Source organism: Pongo abelii, chromosome 15 (assembly GCF_028885655.2).
Source record: "Pongo abelii isolate AG06213 chromosome 15, NHGRI_mPonAbe1-v2.0_pri, whole genome shotgun sequence".
Lineage (NCBI taxonomy): Eukaryota > Metazoa > Chordata > Mammalia > Primates > Hominidae > Pongo > Pongo abelii.
The window spans coordinates 30,844,932-30,864,367 of record NC_072000.2 but is presented as its reverse complement, the minus strand read 5'-3'; the positions used below and the strand labels follow the sequence as shown (position 1 = coordinate 30,864,367).

General features: G+C 37.7%; 1 pseudogene; it reads left to right on the top strand.

Moving 5' to 3' along the window:
* Positions 1-778: 778 nt before the first annotated feature.
* Positions 779-19,436, top strand: part of LOC112128821 (ubiquitin-ribosomal protein eS31 fusion protein-like) — a 46,923-nt pseudogene continuing 28,265 nt past the window's right edge.

The following is a 19,436-nucleotide window of genomic DNA, read 5'->3' as shown; positions in this document are numbered from 1 at the left end:
CTATCTCCCCTGGGTGCTCTAGACACTTTGAACTCCCCACCATTATTGGGTACAATTTAACCCATGTTTTTCTCTTTGCATGAAATGACCTTTTCTTTGTGTGTCCACTTTTTTTTATCCTTCAAGTCTCATTACAGGCATTTTGTTCTTAGGAAAATTTTTCTAATGGTTTAAAGTAAAATTACTTATTCCTAGTCAAATAGGGCTTACAAAGAGTTTTGGAAATTTTAGAGCTTCCTAAGAAAGTCTAACTAAACCTACTTAATAATCATGAGATACATCTGTATTAGTAATCCAATAAATTATAAAAATCCATTCATTTATTAATCATACATAAATTAAATAACCAACGGAAGAACCCTGAATTTGAATAAATAAAAATAAAACTGTCATGTTCAGAAAGTTAAAAGTTTGAACTAATCACTATTTATCAAAATGACTTCAGTGAAAGTTAGGAGATAAAATCAGAGTGAAGGGGGTTGAGGTGTCATTGAGAAGGGAGGAACAAGGACATATCACACTCTCAAAATGTTGGGTGTGTTAGGATGGACAGATTAGGTATAAGGATGAACTAGTTATAATTTGAGAGACAGAGAGGATAACAGTTTTATCAAAATCCAAGAAGAGATACAACGAGGTAGTAACTAGATAAAACATGAACAGTTATATTACTCTTGAGCTGGAAAAGTGATTTGAAATCCAGAGACGGGAAGAAAGAGGAAAAGAATAAATGCAGATGTAAATATACGCCTAAGTGATAGCTAACATATATGCGAAGATGGACACAAAGCAATCTCCTGAGAAAGAACAGTCCCTTGACTGGGTAGGAGACTTCAGGGAAGGACATCTGAAATAGCAATTGAGGATATAAAGTTGCTGATCAAGGATAAGGGAACAGATTAATGTTTTGCTTTGAGAGATCAGGTATGTGGAGATTGAGAATGTATAATGGCAACAAAGTATAAATTTTATGTAATTGTTATCAGAAGCTCTTAGAACATGAACTGATTCCAGTTTGGGAACAAGCATGTTTTAGGAAAGAGGCCTTCTGAAGGATATATGCATATTTTGCTTGTGAGGCAGAAAAAACAAGGGGGTTGGGAAAGAGGATGATAGTAAGAGATACTCAGTCACGGGTATATGAGTTGGCTTTTCTTTTGGCAACAACCCTAAAATCTCAGTGTCTAATGGCAACAGGCTTTATTCTTTGCTGACAGATATGCAGGTCGGCATTAACTGTATTTGGCTCTGTTTTACTTCTCCTGTCTTTTTTTAAAAATTTTCTCTAAATTGGCATTGGTCATGTCTACTGACATTGCATTGGCCAAAGGAAGCAATTTCACATGATCAGACTTGACCAAGACATAGGGTCTCATCTTCTACACTGAGGATTGGCAAACATAAGAAATATAAAGATCTTTTAGGAAGGGAGTAAATAATTGAAAAGAATACAATGTATCACACTGAAAAGGAAAGATGTGTGATATAATGGTAGTTTATGGGTTAGAATAAAATGAAGTGGAAAAGTAACTGAAGATTAAAATAAAACAATAATAAGTTTAATGGGAAGAAATGATTGCCGCATCCTGAAATTTGATGTCAGTTGGTAGCTTATTAAAATATCTGAGGCAGACCACTTAGCAGCAATGCAAATGTGTAGGTTGTGGTCATAAGATAATGTGGCTGAAATAGTAGGCTGGTGGCATAATTCATTAGAAGTGTGGAGGACAACTAATTGTGTGACTGGAATTTGAAGTTGTTACCACATGAATTATGAAAAGATCTAATTTGATAACAAGATCAATTGGGGGATAAGAAATTTGTGAATTCCATATATGGCAGAAGGACAGAAAGCAATTCTATTAAATGTGAAAATGCCAGTAGCAAAACATATAGAATTCACTCTGCTGTTCAGCACAGATAGAAGTTGGGTCAAATATAAATTATATGGTTTGAATATATGTCTCCCCCAAATCTCATGTTAAAATGTAATCCCCGTTGTTGAAAGTGGGGCCTGGTGAAAGGTGTTTGGGTCGTGGGGTTGATCTGTTATGTCTGGGTGCTGTCCTCACAATAGTGAGTGAGTTATCTCACAAGATCTGGTCGTTGTAAAGTGTAGTGCCTCCCTCCCTACTCAGTCTCATGCTCCTAGTCTTACCATATAATGTGCCTGATCTCTCTTTGCCTTCTGCCATGATTGGAAGCTTCCTGAGGCCTCCCTATAATCAGATGCCACTATGCTTTCTGTAAAGCCTGCAGAACCATGAGCCAAATGAATCTCTCTTCTTATAAATGATTCAGTCTCAGGTATTTATATAGCCATGCAAGAATGGCCTAATACAGAAAACTTGTACTGAGGAGTGAAGTGTTGCTACAAAGATACATGAAAATGTGGAAGCAGCTTTGGGACTGGATAACAGGGAGTGTTTGGAAGAGTTTGGAAGTCTGAAAAGAAGGTAGGAACATGAGAGAAAGTTTGCAGCTTCTTTGAGACTGATTAAATGGTTGTGACCAAAATGCTGATAGCGATATAAACAGTGAAATCCAGGCTAACGAGGACTCAGATGGACATGAAAATCTTACTAGGAACTGGAGCAAAAGTCATGTGTGTTATGCCTTGGTAAATAATTTGTCTGCATTCTGTTTATACCCTAGGGATCTGCAGAAGTTTGAATTTGAGATTGATGACGTAGGGTATCTGGCAGAAGAAATTTCTAAGCAGCAGAACATTCAAGATGTGGCCTGGCTGCTTCTAACAACCTATGTTCAGATGCAAAAGCCAAAAAAAAAAAAAAAGACTGAAATTTGGAACTTATATTTAAACAGGAAGCAGAGCATAAAGATTTGGAAAATTTGCAGTCTAGCCCTGTGGCAAAGAAAGAAAAAGATTTCTGGAGAGACGAATACAAGCAGGCTGTAGAGCAATTACTTGCTAGAGATATTTGCATAGGTGAAAGGGATCCAAGTGCTAATATCCAAGACAATGGGGAAAAGGCCTCAAAGCCATTTCAGACACCTTCACGGCAGCCCCTCCCATCACAAGTCCTGGGGCTAGGAGGAACAAATGGCTTTGGATGCCAGGCCCAGGTCCCCACTGCCTGCAAAGCTTTGGGACAATGCTTCCCACATCTCAGCTGCACCAGCTACAGCCATGGCTAAAAGGGACCCAGGTACAGCTTGGACTGCTACTTTGGAGAACATAAGCCATAAATAAGCCTTGGAAGCTTCCACGTGGTATTAAGCCTACAGGTGCACAGAGTGCAAGAGTGGTAGATTACTGGCAGCTTCCACCTAGGTTTCAGAGGATGTTGGAAAAGCCTGTGTGTCCAGGCAGAAGCCTGCTGCAGGAGCTGACTAATCACAGAGAACCTGTACTAGGGCACTGCAGAGGAAAAATGTGGGTTTGGAGGCCCCACAAAGAATCCCCACTGGAAAACTCACTAGTGGAGTTGTGGGAAGAAGGCCACCATCCTCCAAATGCAAGAATGGTAGAACCACTGGCAGCACGCACTGTGAACCTGGAAAAGCTGCAGGCCTACAACTCTAGCCCATGAGAATAACCTCAGGGACTGCACCTTGCAAAGGCACAGGGGCAGAGCTGCCCAAGGCTTTGGGAGCCCTGCACCAGTTTGTCCTGGATGTGGGAGAGGGAGCCAAAGTATATTATTCTGGAGCTTTAAGATTTAATGACTGCCCTGCTGGGTTTCAGATTTGTGTGGGGCCTGAGTCCCCTTCATTTGGCCCATTTCCATCTTTTGGAATGGGAATGTTTACCTAATGCCTGTATCCCCATTGTATCCTGGAAGTCAGTAACTTTTTAATCTTATTTTACAGGCTCATAGATGAAATCTTATCTCAGATAAGATTTTGGACTTTTGAGTTAATGCTAGAATGAGCTAAGATTTGGGGGGACTGTTGGGAAGGCATGATTGTATTTGGCAATGTAAGAAGGACATGAGTTTGGGGGGCTGGGGCAGAATGATACAGTTTGAGTATATGTCCCCACCAAATTTCATGTTGAAATGTTGGAAGAGGGGCATCACGGGAGGTGTTTTTGGTCATGGGAGCAATTTCTCATGGTTTTGTACTGTCCTCACAAGATCTGGTTGTATAAAGTGTGGCACCCCCCGACCATACACATATTCTCTCTCTCTCTCATTCCCATCCTCATTATGTGACTTATCTGCTCACCCTTTACCTTCTGCCAAGATTGAAAGCACCAGAGCCCTCCCCAGAAGCAGATGGCACTGTGCTTTCTGTACTGCTTGCAGAACTGTGAACCAATTAATTTTCTTTTCTTATAAATTACCCAGTCTCAGGTATTTCTGAATAGGAGTGCAAGAATGGACTAATACAAAGCACATGGGCTATTTCAAGTAGGATGTATGTTGTGAAAATACAAGGGAGTTCGACACGAAGGATCATTATTCATCAGTCCAAGTTGGGTTTATCCACTGAAAGGAAATCTGCCTTGAAGGAATATTATTGTTTAAAGTTATCCTTAGAAATATTGAATGTACTCAGGCCATCAAAGTAAATTTTTGTGTATTTGTTAGTATTTTTGCTAACATTCTAAGGTTAATTTACATCAAAATGAATTTAAGATCTCAGAGTTCTTTCACAATTTAAACAAACACTGTTATGTGTGTCTTGAAAAACTTTGAAAGCCCTTGTTCCAGTTTACTGCTATTTACGCAGGTTTTGAGTTTTTAACATTGCAAATAACATAACATTTTTACCTTAGAAAAAAGGAAATTTTAATATTAAAACTCATAGATACTGGCTTGGTTCCAATGAATTTTTAAACAAGCCCTTCAAAATTCTTGTCACACATTTATTGAAAAAACAAAAACAACCAAGTTCCAAACAAGCAAATTTATTAATCTAAAAGGTTACATTAGTTATCTGTTGCCACATAACAAATCACACCAATAACGAATGGCTAAAAACCACTGACTTTTATCTCATAATTTCTGTGGGTCAGGCATCTGGGCATGGTCCTCTGCTTCTAAGTATACCGCAAAGCTGCAATCAAGGCATTAGCCAGGGTTTGTGGTCTCCTCCGATGGCTTAATTAAAGAAAGATTCAACTGCAAGCTCATTCAGTGATCACTGATAGCATTCAGTTCCTGAAGATTGTTAGACTGAGGACCTTAGTTCTTCACTGGCTGTTAGGCAAAGGATCCTTTAATTTGTTGCCATGGGTGCTCTCTCATATGGCAGTTTCTCTTTATTGATTATGTAAGCCAAAAAGGTAATAAAGTCTGTAAGCAATATAGAAGTCTTGATATTTTATAACCCAATCACTGAAGTAACTTCCTTCTGCTTTGTCATATGTTATTGGTGAAAAGCAAGTCACATGTCTCTCTCTCACTCAAGTCTTGAGTATTGATTCTACAAGGACATGAGTACCAGGAGGTGTGGATCACTTGGAACCATTTTACAAGTATACCTGCAACGTAAGTAGGTCTCCACAGATGTAAAAATGTATCTGTACTTTGCCTGGGTTCAGAATATCAACCATCTATGATCTTTTCATAGGTTTATGATCATGACTTTTTTAAAGACATTAAACAACCCATAACTTATTTAACACTGGCTATAACAGATATAATTTATTACTATAATGAAAGCTGTATGTCTTTGGGCTATGCCTCCTGTGCTCCAGGAAGGCCTCAATAAAGGTATTCACTTACCAATGTTGTTTCTCAAACAAATTTAACTATTTCAACTGGCCATCATTGGAAACAATTGTTGAAAGTTCAATTTGAGATAATTGGAGAATAGATCACTCACAAACAAGAAAACAAAGAAACTTCATCTAAGAATGTGATCGTCATTCATTTATTCTACCCTGGATAGTCTATTAAGTGTCAGCTTTCCAACTTTAATAGGGTTCCCCATTAAAGGCAGTTTAGCCCTTTTTTTGCAGATACTCCTGTGACCTGATTTGTTAGAAATTCTAAAACTATTTTTAGTGTAACTGTTTTGACTGCAAACAGTAACATTATCAAAACAAACAGTTAATAAGGTCCTACCAAGAGCCAGACACTTTAAATCCCTTACCTCCCTTAATTCATTGCAATAATCCAAAATACAAAGGAATTATAAAATGCAGATTTTAATTAATTTAAGAAAAATATAGCTAACAGTTAAGACTGGAACAGATGACTTTCAAACACCTTCTGTGTACTGGAAAGTTACATTCCCTTCTAGTCCCAAATTCTTTAGATATGGCATTAAAGGTAAATGCAGAGAATAATTACAATAAAGTACCTCTGTAAAGCACCATTCATATGAATAGCTCAAAGCACTATTTTGCATTACCTCATTAATCTTTGTGGTATCCTACTGAGTGAGGGTGGCAGGGATTTTATTTCACTTTTATGGATTTTTTTTATAAGTGAAAAAAGAACTTTAACTTTCGGATGCCTTCTCCACAGCATATCAATGACTGCTTGAACTGAAAGGTGGTAGGCTTAGATCTCCTATTCCAAAATACTTCATTAATTGTTAAATCATTCTTTTAATTAATAGTTGCTAAGTGCAAAAGAATACTGTGTAATTATTGAGATGAAGGCTCTGAAAGACACCTACAATATGAGAAAAACATTAGGCTCAGTGTTTGTAATGGAAAAGATAGGCATTGGGGAACATAGAAAGGTTTGAATTGGGGGTAACAAAATGAAACCTGCAACCTAACATTTTGCACATGTATATATATACATATATACACACACATATATACACACATATATACATATAACACATATGCATATATATAAAGGCTTGTAACTGTCATCGTTCCCTTCCTTTCATTGCCTTCCTAGCTTGTACTTAAACTTCTTTGGATATTCTGTCTTCTTTCTTCTTGATTTACTCTTTCAATTTGTTGGTGTATGTCTGCAAGTAACTTTTCAGATAAGGATATGTGGCAGGTACGATTTCCTATCTTTAATAATATATTAATATTTTAAGATTTGAATTTGGAAGGCACACAACTCAAAGAGAAAAATCACTTCCATTTAAACATTTGCAGGCATTTCCTTTGTCCATTGTTTTTTAACATGCAATTTGCTGATGCAAACTCTGATGCCATTGTAATTTTTATTCACTTTTGTTTTCATTTTCGTTCCTGTTTTGTGTTGTTTTGGGCTTTTAGCTCTGTTAGCTATTTGTCACTTTCTTCCTTTCTGGTATGTGGAAAAACTGTGTGTTGTTTAGCTGAAGTTAATGTGTGCTAGTCAGTCTATTTGTATGTGCTTAATGCCTTTCTACTTAATGAGCCTATAATTTTAAGTCTCACATCATTTTTTATTAATACATTTTTTGCTATTATTTTTGACATCAATCTTATATTTTCTCTTTTCAGAAACTCATACTATTTGTGTGTTTCACTATCTGAAGTATAAGTATGTTTCCCCAATTTTTAATACTTTAATTGCATTGCTCTAAATTTTAGATTTTTTCTCAATTCATCTCTCACTTTTTCAAACATCATTCATTTTCAATTTTTGTATCATTTTTCCTATTTGTTATAGAAGCACATTCTTTTTTATATATGCAAAATATAGAATTTTTAAAATGATACCAATTAGAAATAACTTTTCTTCTCCAATGTTACAAATATTCTTTTCATCTGGGGCCAGCAATTGATTTTCTTATTTGTCTTGCAAGACTTTTTTACATGTATTTTAGTTTTTGAAAATCACCTATTTTCAATAATCACAGTGACTTTTAGGCAGGTAAACTGTGGTTAATAGTAACCTGTGAGAAATTTAGTTATTATGTAGGGAATCCCCCAACCTGTATCATCAAAATTATGTGGCGATTCCTTTGTGTGGTACAGATACTCAGATATTCTATTAACCCATTTCTCCAAAGACTTTTGGCTCAACTTCTTTAGTGATGACTTTTTTTAAAAAAATCTGCATTATTATTAGTAGTAGTAGTATTATTTTGTAAATGGACAAGAAATGGTGGGGCAAAGGTGAGTGAACCATTACACTTCCATGTGTTCAACACCTCTATTTACCACCCTCTATTTCACATAGCTGCCTCTGCTATCACTGTATTCCTGGTTCAGAATCACTCTGTATTCTTCAGAAGCATTCAATTGTATCTTCTGTTATTGCTAAGCTTTTTTCAAATTTGTTTTTATTTTATCAGTACATTCATTTTATTTTTTGTCTTCCTGAGAATTTTTAGAAATTCTTATTCATGCATATTTTTCATTACATATCTTTTATTGATGGAAAAATATACTTTTCTAGTATACTCTTATTTTAATGTATTTTTTTTCAAATACATTGTATCCTTATTGGTATGTTACACACACAATATGCATAGTATTTTTAAAATTTTATTTTCTCTGACTTTTTATAATGCAATTTCTGTATTGTATTTAAATTTCATTTTTATTTATATATTTAAAAGTAAAATATTTTATAATTTTAACTGAAATAAATTACGTGCAAATGCTTGACATTATTTGTGAAGTGTGTTAGTTTACTGTTATAATTTTTTTATTGTATCCTGAAATAGAAGAGATTATCAACATATGTCCCTTATCTACCATTTTAAATCCTAAATTGACACCTTTGTTTTCTTTTGTAATCAGCGAAGTGACATGATCAGAGCTATGTTTTGGAAAATAACATAATAATGGATTGGAATGGGCATACAAAATATATTAAGGCTGTGTCTGTTCAAGGTGTAAATAAATAAATAATAAGGATGAGAGCAGTGAAAATGGGAAGTAAGAGCTTTTTAGAGTTGAATCTTTTGAATCCGTAAACCAGCAGTGTGATTCTGAATCAAGTTTTGCTATCCATCAGCTGTGAAAATTAAAGAAAAACCAGTATAACAAATACCATGTAAGATCAAATCGGAAAAAGGCACATGATTAAAATACAGATTTAAAAAAAAATTATTGTGAAAAAAGATCATATTTTCAGAAAAGTACACACACCTGTAAGTACAATTTCACAAGTCTTTATAAAGTGATCACCTGCTCCGCTTATTATGAGAACATACAAACTATAGCAAAACTTAGTAGTATAAAACATTTATTTATTATGCTTATGAAATCTGTGAGCAAGGAATTTGGACAGGGCAGGAAGATATGGCTTCTCTGCTCCACTGTGTCTGGCTGCAAATGGAAGCTTGGAAGCTCATTCACTCATTAGTCTTGTGATGAATACTGGCTGTTTCCTGGAGGCCTCAGTTTCTCTCCACTATGGTTTCTTCATGCAGTCTCTTGTCTTGGGCTAATTGGGCATCCTTCCACCATGGTAACTGGATTCCAATGACAAATGTCCTAACATAGAGAGCAAGGTATAATTTTTACCCCATTCATAACCCAACTTAACATCATATACTATTTGATCTTACCCTCAGATCAATAATTAAAACATCAGACCTGGTACAGTGGCTCACTGCTTTAATCCCAGTATACTGAGAGGCCGAGGCAGGAGGATCACTTGAGGCCAGTAATTCAAGGCCAGCCTGAGAAACATAGTGAGACCCCATTTCTATAAAAAGTAAATACATTTTTTAAAAAAGAATTAAAACATTGCCAACAGGGTATTTTTGATCCCAAATCTCTGCATTGCCTTGTAGGTAATTACTATTCTTACTTTATGATGGTTGCTTATTTGCATTTCTTTACCTTTGCATGTATCCCTAATTGATATATGTTAGTCTGGGACAACCTTGGAATAATACTTTAAGACTATAATGAGGACGGGAGCAGTGGCTCACACCTGTAATCCCAGCATTTTGGGAGGCCGAGATGGGTGGATCAAGAGATCAGGGGTTCGAGACCAGCCTGGCCAATATGGTGAAACCCTGTCTCTACTAAAAATACAAAAATTAGCCAGACATGGTGGCACACACCTATAATCCCAGCTACGCAGGAGGCTGAGGCAGGAGAATCGCTTGAACCTGGGAGGCCAAGGTTTCAGTGAGCTGAGATCGCACCACTGCACTCCAGCCTGGGTGACAGAGCAAGACTCTATCTCAAAAACAAACAAACAAACAAGACTATAATGACTCTTTTGTTTCTTGCCTTTCTCAATCAATGTTATACATATGAGATTCATCCATGTTTCTGCATTTGAGAATGGTGTGATGAGACAGTTCCCTTATATGGACATAGCCTGATCAATTGGCATCTTGTGATTGGACAAAACTTGACTACTATTGAAACTGACCCAATAGTCCCATAGACAGTTCCTTTGGATAAAAACATAGAAATTGATCCTTCTGATCTTAAAGCTTGAAACTTATATTTGTTTTATCTGAGTTCCTTCCTCAGGAAAGGACACCTAGGCCTCTCAAAAAGTATGAAAGAACTGAAACTCACTAGATAACTGCATTCACACAATGAGATGTTAGACTCCTCATTTTGTTTCCTTATACCTCCCTAGCCCCTGTTTTCCAATGCATTGTTACATTTTTTTCCTACTATATACACGCCTAATTTTAGCTGGTCAGGGAGATGGATTTGAGACTCACTTCCCATCTACTCGGCTGCAACACCTAATTAAAGCTTTCTTCAATGGCGATACTGGCCATCTCAGTCATTGGCTCTCTGTGTCATGAGCAACAGGACCTAGACCAAACCCCTTGTGTTTCAGTAACACTATGATTGGTTGAGACTCAGCTATCTGTTATAAGAATATACTCTTAAATTAGATTGCAATTTATTTACATGCTAAGTTAGGTTGCAGTTCACTACATAGGAACTCAAAGTACAAATGCAACCTCAGGCCAAATTTAGTTTAATTTAACAATTCTTTCATTTCTGTCAGCCTCTCAATTTTGAGAGATTTACCAAAACCCTAGGCATTAATTCCACTCGCCATCACCATCATAATGAATTTGTTTGGTGTCACTGTGTAATTCACAATTCATGGCTTCAGGTCAGTTGAATGTTTCTTTATGTTCTCTTTTGATTTTTCTGTAATAAGATCATTTTACATATAACAGATGACTGCGTTCAAGCACTTAAGACCCTTAAGAGTGTATGGTATAACAGGGAGACTATTATAATGGCTATCAAAAGGATAATGCTGAGAGTCCAAAGTATGCTTCCTTATAGGAATCCCCACAAATTGAACAGCTCAAAATCAAATACATCAAAATTGAGCCAGAATATGAATCTACATTTTTTTTTAACAAAGTAGGTTTTTTTTGTGGATTTCTTACCTCTGAGTTTCTATCATACTAGGTATATTTATCCAAGGGCAGTAGTAGGTCTTAGTTATTACACAGATTCCCTCTATTTAACCAACAGACAGTCCAAAGCAATCATGTTATCTAAAACACCTTTAGCAAAAATTTAAAGATGTTTTCTGGGCAACTGTAGCCATTGCAGTAGAGGTGGCTATAGTAATGTTTGAGACAGATTTCTGATCATAATACCATTTAGATTTATGACAGAATAGGGAAGAAGGTGTCTACAAAATGATGCCCATTTACAGGGATTTATGATTGCTTGCAAATTGTTCCTTATTCCATGGTGACAATTAAAAGGTGTTCAGCTTCCAATTGTTCATGGGGTGACAGTGGTACCGACAGAATCCCTAATCCACATTGGCCCCTTATCTTCCAGTTATTAAGACATGTATTTGGCTACATATTTCGTTGAACATTAAATGCTCCACAGACAAACAATATATCCTAGAGGGGCACAGCAGACAGTTCCCTGTGAGATGCCTTGTGTGTTAGGTGTCACTAGTAGGAAAGCTCTAGTAATAGTTCTCTAAGGCTTCATTAGTGAATCATTTCATGGCCGGAGGCTACCAATAATTAAAGGATTAGGGTTATAAATTTGGCTACAAACTTTTAATTTATATTTTGAATTGTGGTTTTCTTATCCATTTTCTGGCATAATTTAAAGTTAAAAATATCACTATATACTTTGCTTACTATTAGATTTTAAAAAATCTAAATTTATGACTATAACAGCCTAACTTTATAAAAAGAATCAAATATTGCACTTGGAATATCAGTGAAATTTGTTACAGGGTAAGCCAGAGAATCCTTGAAACTATAGATCATGAAGTCTTAATTATTGCATTATCTTTCCATGTATAAACAATAACAACAACAACAACAAAACGGGAAAAAAGAAAGGGAACAAAGGTTTCCTAATGACAGAGGTAAGAAATCTTGACCTGTAATCCTGAGAAAACTATCCATATTTAGGATGTCTTCTGTTTCTGAGGAAAAACCTTCCTGATGAGTTTCACCTTGAGGTCTTTGATACGGTTTGGCTGTGTCCCCATCCAAATCTCATCTTGAATTGTGGCTCCCATAATTCCCAGATGTCATGGGAAGGACCCAGTGGGAGGTAATTGAATCATGGGGGTGGGTCTTTCCCGTGCTGTTCTTGTGATAGTGAATAAGTCTCATAAGATTTGATGGCTTTATAAAGGAGAGTTCCCCTGCACAATCTCTCTTGCCTGCTGTCATGTAAGATGTGACTTTGTTCATTACTTGCCTTCTGCCATGATTGTGAGGGCTTGCCCCAGCCACACGGAACTGTGAGTCAACTAAGCCGTTTTCGCTTATAATTACTCAGTTTCAGGTATGTCTTTATTAGCAGCATTACAACAGACTAGCACAGTAAATTGGTACCAGGTACTAGGGTGCTGCTGTAAAGATACACACAAATGTGGAAATGACTTTGGAACTGGGTAAGAGGCAGAGGTTGGAACAGTTTGGAGGGCTCAAAAGAAGACAGGAAGATGTGGGAAAATTTGGAACTTCCTAGAGACTTGTTGAATGGCTTTGAACGAAATGCTTATAGTGATAGGGACGATAAGATCCGGCTGAAGTTGTTTCAGATGGAGATGAGGAACTTGTTGGGAACTGGAGTAAAGGTCACTCTTCCTATGCAAAGAGACTGGTGGCATTTTGCCCCTGACCTAGAGATCTGTGAAATTTTGAACTTGAGATAGATGATTTAGGGTATTTGGTGGAAGAAATTTCTAAGCAGCAAAGAGTTGAAGAGGAAGTAGAGCATAAAAGTTTGGAAAATGTGTAGCCTGATTATGCAATAGAAAAAAAAAACCCATTTTCTAGGAAGAAATTCAACCCAGCTGCAGGAATTTTCAGAATTTGCATAAATAACAGGGAGCCTAATGTTAATCACCAAGACAATGGAGAAAATGTACCCAGGGCATGTCAGAGACCTCAGCAGTCCCTTCCATCACAGGTCCAGAAGCCTAGGAGCTAAATAAGGTTTCTTGGGCCAGGCCCCGGGTCCTCTTGCTGTGTGCAGCCTAGGGACTTGGTACCCTGTGTCCCAGTCATCCCAGTCGCTCCAGCCATGGCTAAAAGGGACCAAGGTACAGCTCACACCATGGATTTAGAGGGTGCAAGCCCCAAGCCTGGACAGCTTCCACATGGTTTTGAGCCTGTGGGTGCACAGAAATCAAGAATTTAGAGTTGGGAGCCTCCACCTAGGTTTCAGAGGATGTATGGAAATGCCTGGATGTCCAGGCAGAAGTTTGCTGCAGGGGTGAGGTCTTCATACAGAACCTCTGCTAGCACAGTGTGGAAGGGGAATGTGGAGTAAGAGCCCCCACACAGAGGCCCCACTGGGTCACTGCCTGGTGGAGCTGTGAGAAGAGGGCCACTGTCCTGCAGTCCTCCTCAACCCCAGAATGATCGATCCACCAACAGCTTGCACCCTGTGCCTGGAAAAGCTGCATATGCTCAATGCCAGCCTGTAAAAGCAGCCAGGAGGGGGGCTGTACCCTGCAAAGCCACAGGGGCAGAGCTGCCTATGATGATGGGAACCCATCTCTCTTGCATCAGCATTACCTGGATGTAGGACATGGAGTGAAAGGAGTTCATTTTGGAGCTTTAAAATTTTATTGCCCTTTTGGATTTCAGACTTGCAAGGGGCCTGTAGCCCCTTCATTTTGTTCAATTTATCACATTTGGAACAGCTGTATTTATCCAATGCCTGTACCCCCATTGTATCTAAGAAGTAACTAATTTGCTTTGGATTTTACAGACTTATAGGCGAAAGGGACTTGCCTTGTCTCAGATAAGACTTTGGACTGTGGACTATTGAGTTAATGCTGAAATGAGTTGAGACTTTAGGGGACTGTTGGCAAGGCATGATTGGTTTTGAAATGTGAGGACATGAGATTTGGGAGGGGCCAGGGATGGAATGATATGATTTGGCTGTTTCTCCACCCAAATTTCATCTTGAATTGTAGCTCCCATAATCTCCATGTGTCATATGAGGGACCTGGTGGGAAGCGATTGGATCATGGGGGGTGGTTTCCCCCATGCTGTTCTTGTGAAAGTAAATAAGTCTCAAGAGATATGATGGTTTTATAAAGGGGAGTTCCCCTGCACACGTTCTCTTGCCTGCCACCATTGAGACATGACTTTTCTCTTCATTTGCCTTCTGCCATGATTGTGTGGCCTCCCTAGTCATGTGGAACTGTGTGTCAATTAAACCTCTCTCCTTTATAAATTACCCAGTCTCAGGTATACCTTTACTGGCAGTGTGAGAATAGACTAATACATTCTTCAATGAGTATATTGGCCCAAGAGTCTGGACGGGACCTTTTGCATGGATCCAACATGTGGATCTAACACTTGAAGCATTGAAGTTTTGCTGCAGTGAGGGTGGTTAGAAGTAATTTGTATGGTATCTTCTAAGGGGGCTCAAGGTAAGTCTTTTTCAGAAGTAATTTCCAGAAGACACAATCTCTGGGTTCTAGATCATGAAGAGTCTGTTTGTCATCAGTTGGTGGATCACAAAGGGCTTCTTCTATCTAGTGAAAATACCCTTTGGCATAATGCATCAAATTTATATCAGAGTTTATGAGTGTGAGATAGAAGAAGTTCTAGTATTAAGGGCATGTTACTTCTAGTAACTATTTCATAAAACTATATTTTCCAATGAGAGTGGATCTGATTGCTATTAATGGGTAATACTTGTTACCAAGGTAATTTAATCAATTAAATTAGCTTTACCTAGTGCCATTGTATTTGTAATATATTATTTAACTATTTTACAATATGTCCTGTGAAACAAGTTCTGCCATTGAAGATTTCTCCAGAAATATCCTATAAGTATAACACATATTCTAATAACATTTCAGCTACTGTTATAGCATCAGCTTTCCTACATGAGAGAACTTCTGTATAACAAGAAACATGCATTGAAGGTAGCAATTGAATAAAATAAATCTATAAGTGTTTAAATGATCAGGCAGGTACCAGGGTTGTATTACGTGTTTTCTTTGTCTTACCAGGATTATGGGTTTGACAAACCAAATATTGGTTATAAATAATTTTAAAAATTTTAGAAACTTCACCCCACTAATATTTTAAAATAATTCTTATAATTCTGTATACTCCATGATGAGTCACAGAGTACAAAGTTTTAATACTGGAAGCCCTAAATACTCTGGAAGGGCCAGGTGGCCATTTGAGCTCTCCATGAGCCTACACTTAATATTGTGTTTACATTCTTTTAAATTTTGTTTCTCCAATTCAGGTGCATATCACTGTTTATTTAATTCCTTATCATATGTAATATGTTAGCCTGTTCTTGGATCACTATAAAGAAATAGCTAAGACCGAGTAATTTATAATGAAGAAAGTTTTAATTGGCTCATGGTTTTTCAGGCTGTACATGGAGCATGGTTCCAACATCTGCTTCTGGTGAGTGCTCAGGAAACTTATAGTCATGGTAGAAGGCAAAGGGGGAGCAGGCAAGTCACATGGTGAGAATGAGAGCAAGATAGAGAGAGTCTGGTTGCAGTGGCTCATGCCTATAATCTAGCACTTTGGGAGGTTGACATGGGAGGATTTCTTGGGCCCAGAAGTTCAAGACCAGCCAGAGCAACATAATGAGACCATGTCTCTACCAAAAATAACTAAAAAATTAGCTGGCTAAGGAGGTATATGCCTGTGGTCCAAGCTACTGAGGAGGCAGAGGTGGGAGGATTGCTTGAGCCCTGCAGTTTGAAGGTGCAGTGAGCCATGATCATGCCATGTGTGAGTGACAGAGTGAGATCCAGTCTAAAAAAAATAAATAAAACAAAACAAAAACAAAGGAGGGAGGGGGTATGTGCCACACACTTTTAAACTACCAGATCTCATATGAACCAGCAGGACAAGATCTCACTCATCAGCAAGAAGATTGTGCTAAGCCATTCATAAGGGATCTGCCCTCATGATCCAATACCTCCACTAGGTCCCACCTTCAACATTGGGGATTACATTTACCTTGAGATTAGAAGGGAAAAATACAACCAAACTATATTATTTCTCCCCTTGGCCTCAAAATCTCATGAACTTCTTACATTATAAAATATAATCATCCCTTCTCAACAGTCCCCCAAAGTCTTAACTCATTCCAACATCAAGTCCAAGGTTCCAGGTTTTATCTAAGATGCATCACCATCTACCTATGAGTCCATAAAATCAAAATCAAAACAAGTTATATACTTCCAAGATACAATCCTGGTACATACATTGGGTAAATATTTCCATTCAAAAAGGCAGAAAGTGGCTTAAAAAAAATGGGGGTGGGGGTGGTCAGAAGGTCTCAAGCAAGTCCAAATCCCTGTAAGCCAGACCTTAAAACTTAAAGCTCCAACATAATCCTTGACTCCATGTCCTCTAACCTGGTGTGAAAAGTGGGCTCCCAAGGCCTTGGATGGCTCCTTCACTGTGACTTTGCAGGGTTCATTGTCTTGTGGCTGCTTCCACAGTTTGGAGTTGAGTGCCTGCAGCTTCTCCATGCTCAGGACAGAAGCTGTTGGTGGCTCTACAATTCTGGGATCTGGAGGGCCACATCTCCCTTCCCACAGGTCTACCAGGCAATGCCCCAGTGGACACTCTATAAGGGAGCTCCCGTCTCATGTTTCCCCTTGGCATTAAGCTAGTAGAGTATTTCTATAGGGCCTCTGACCCCATGGCAGACTTCTGCCTGGGTACTCAAGCTTTCTTATACATCCTCTGAAATCTAGGTGGAAGCTGCCAAGCCTCATTCACTCTTACATTCTTTGTGTGCCCAGGCTTAATACTACATGGAAGCTTCTAAGGCTATGGCAGCTTGTACTCTACAGAGTGGCAACCTGAGCTATACCTGGAGTCCTTTAAACCCAGGCTGGACACAGTACAGCTGGGATGGGAGGAGCAGGTTCCTAGGGAAGTATAGGACAGTGGTGGACTCAGAACATGACCCACAAACCATTCTTTCATCCTAGGCCTCTGGGCCTGTGATTGGAGAGACTGTCCCAAAGACTTCTGAAATGCTTTCAAGGTCTTTTTCCCATTGTCTTGGGTATTAGCACTTGGCCCACTTTGGGTCATGCTAATCTCTCTAGCGAGTGATTACTCCACAGCCTTCTTGTATTTCTCTCACAAAACATGCTTTTTCTTTCTCTGTCACATGGTTAGGTTGCAAATTTTTCAAATATTTGTGTTTTCTTTCCTGTTTAGTTATAAGTTTCAAATTCAAGTAATCTATTTGCTCCCACATCTTATTTCAGCTATTAGAAGCACACAGGCCACATCTTGAATGCTTTGCTGCTTAGAAATTTCTTCTGCTTGATACAGTAAATCATCACTCAAGTTCAAATTTCCACACATCCCTATGGCATGAACACAATGCAGCCAAGTTCTTTGCTAGGGGGTAAAACAGATGACCTTGATTTCAATTCCCAATAATGTCCTTATTTCCATCTGAGTCCTCTTCATCCTGGTCTCCACTGTCCAAAATCTTTATCAGCATTTTGGTCACAATCATTTAACCATTCTCTAAGAAGTTCCATACTTACCCTTGTCTTCCTGTCTTCTGAGCCTGACAAAGTCTTCCTACCTCTCTGCCTCTCATGCAGTTCCAAAGCTGCTTTCACATTTTCAAATATTGTATAGCAACACTACGCTCTCGGTATCAATTTTCTGTATTAGTCAGTTCTTGCATTACTATAAAAAAACACCTGAGACTGGGTAATTTATAAGAAAAGAGGTTTAATTGGCTCATGGTTCTGCAGGCTGTACAAGAAGCCAGGCACTGGCATCAGCTTCTGTGAGGCCTCAGGAAGCTTTCAATCAAGGCAGAAGATGAAGGAGGAGCAGACATATCACATGGCAACAGCAGGAGCAAGAGAGGGAGAAGTAGAAGTGCTACACTCTTTTCAATGACCAGGCTTGTGAGAACTGTCAGAGTGAGAACTCACTAATCACCAAGGGGATGGTGCTAAGCCAATCATGGGGGATCTGCCTCCATGATCTAATACCTCCCACTAAGTCCCACCTCCAACATTGGAGATCACATTTTAACATGAGATTTGGATCAGACAAACATCCAAACTAGATCAGAAAATTTGACTTGGATCAATAAAGGTAGTTAATTCAAAATTTGACTTGGATCAATCAAGGTAGTTAATTCAAATCACATAATTTAACACTTTTAGTACTGGCTGAATTAGAATAAAAACCTGCCAAAGAATTATTTTGGTATTCAATTAATTCTTCTTATGATGTTGGGTTAGAAGTTTGATGAAACCAATCAGTCTCTTAATTAAAGTTCAGGAATTCTTACCCAGTCTAGTGGTATGATCAAGTATGTAAGAATTTCATACAATTTCTGGAATACATATTAATAATACATACATACAAGTATAACTCAAAGAAGGTTTAGTATTACTTATTATTTGAGAATGCTTCTCAATTTATTATATGAAATAAATATGATTCATTTAATATCTTTTGTATAAAAAGAGATAGCCTTTTGAGATTCACCAAGGGCCCATCTGTAAAATTTTAAAGATAATTTAAGGTCAAGAAAAATACTTAATTTAGAATTTGATTTTGAGAAATCTATAAAAAACATCTAAGGCTTAAAACGTTTGATCTAAATAGGATAACAGGTCACTATGAAGAATAGCCATTCATTTAACCACAGTAATAATTTAAAGACTTGAAAGGCAAATATGGAAAGTTCCATAATGGTAGTAATAGTTTAGCTCTTTTTATAGAATGGTCTCAGTTTTCTTAAGTGACAAAAAACCTAACAAAGACAATGTGAAGCACGGGAAATTATCTTGGTAAAATTTAGAATTTCAATTTTCTAGGCCAATTCCTAAAGGATAAAGAAGAATCTTTCATAGCTTTCTATTAAGAACAGAACAATATTCTAAAAAAATTGTTGTTTTATTTTTTGTTAATAAATTTTATAATGTAGAGATAACCTGAACTTATTTTACTAATAAACCTGTGGAGAAAAGATTCTACATCTGTGTTATACTTAATGTTGACAACTCTGATGATATGCCTATTTTAATCACACCAACAATGTTCTTAGTTAACAAAGATTACCCAAGTTACATGAACTTAAAAATAATTTGGAGAAGTTCTTATTTTTTCTGAGAGAAAACTTAATT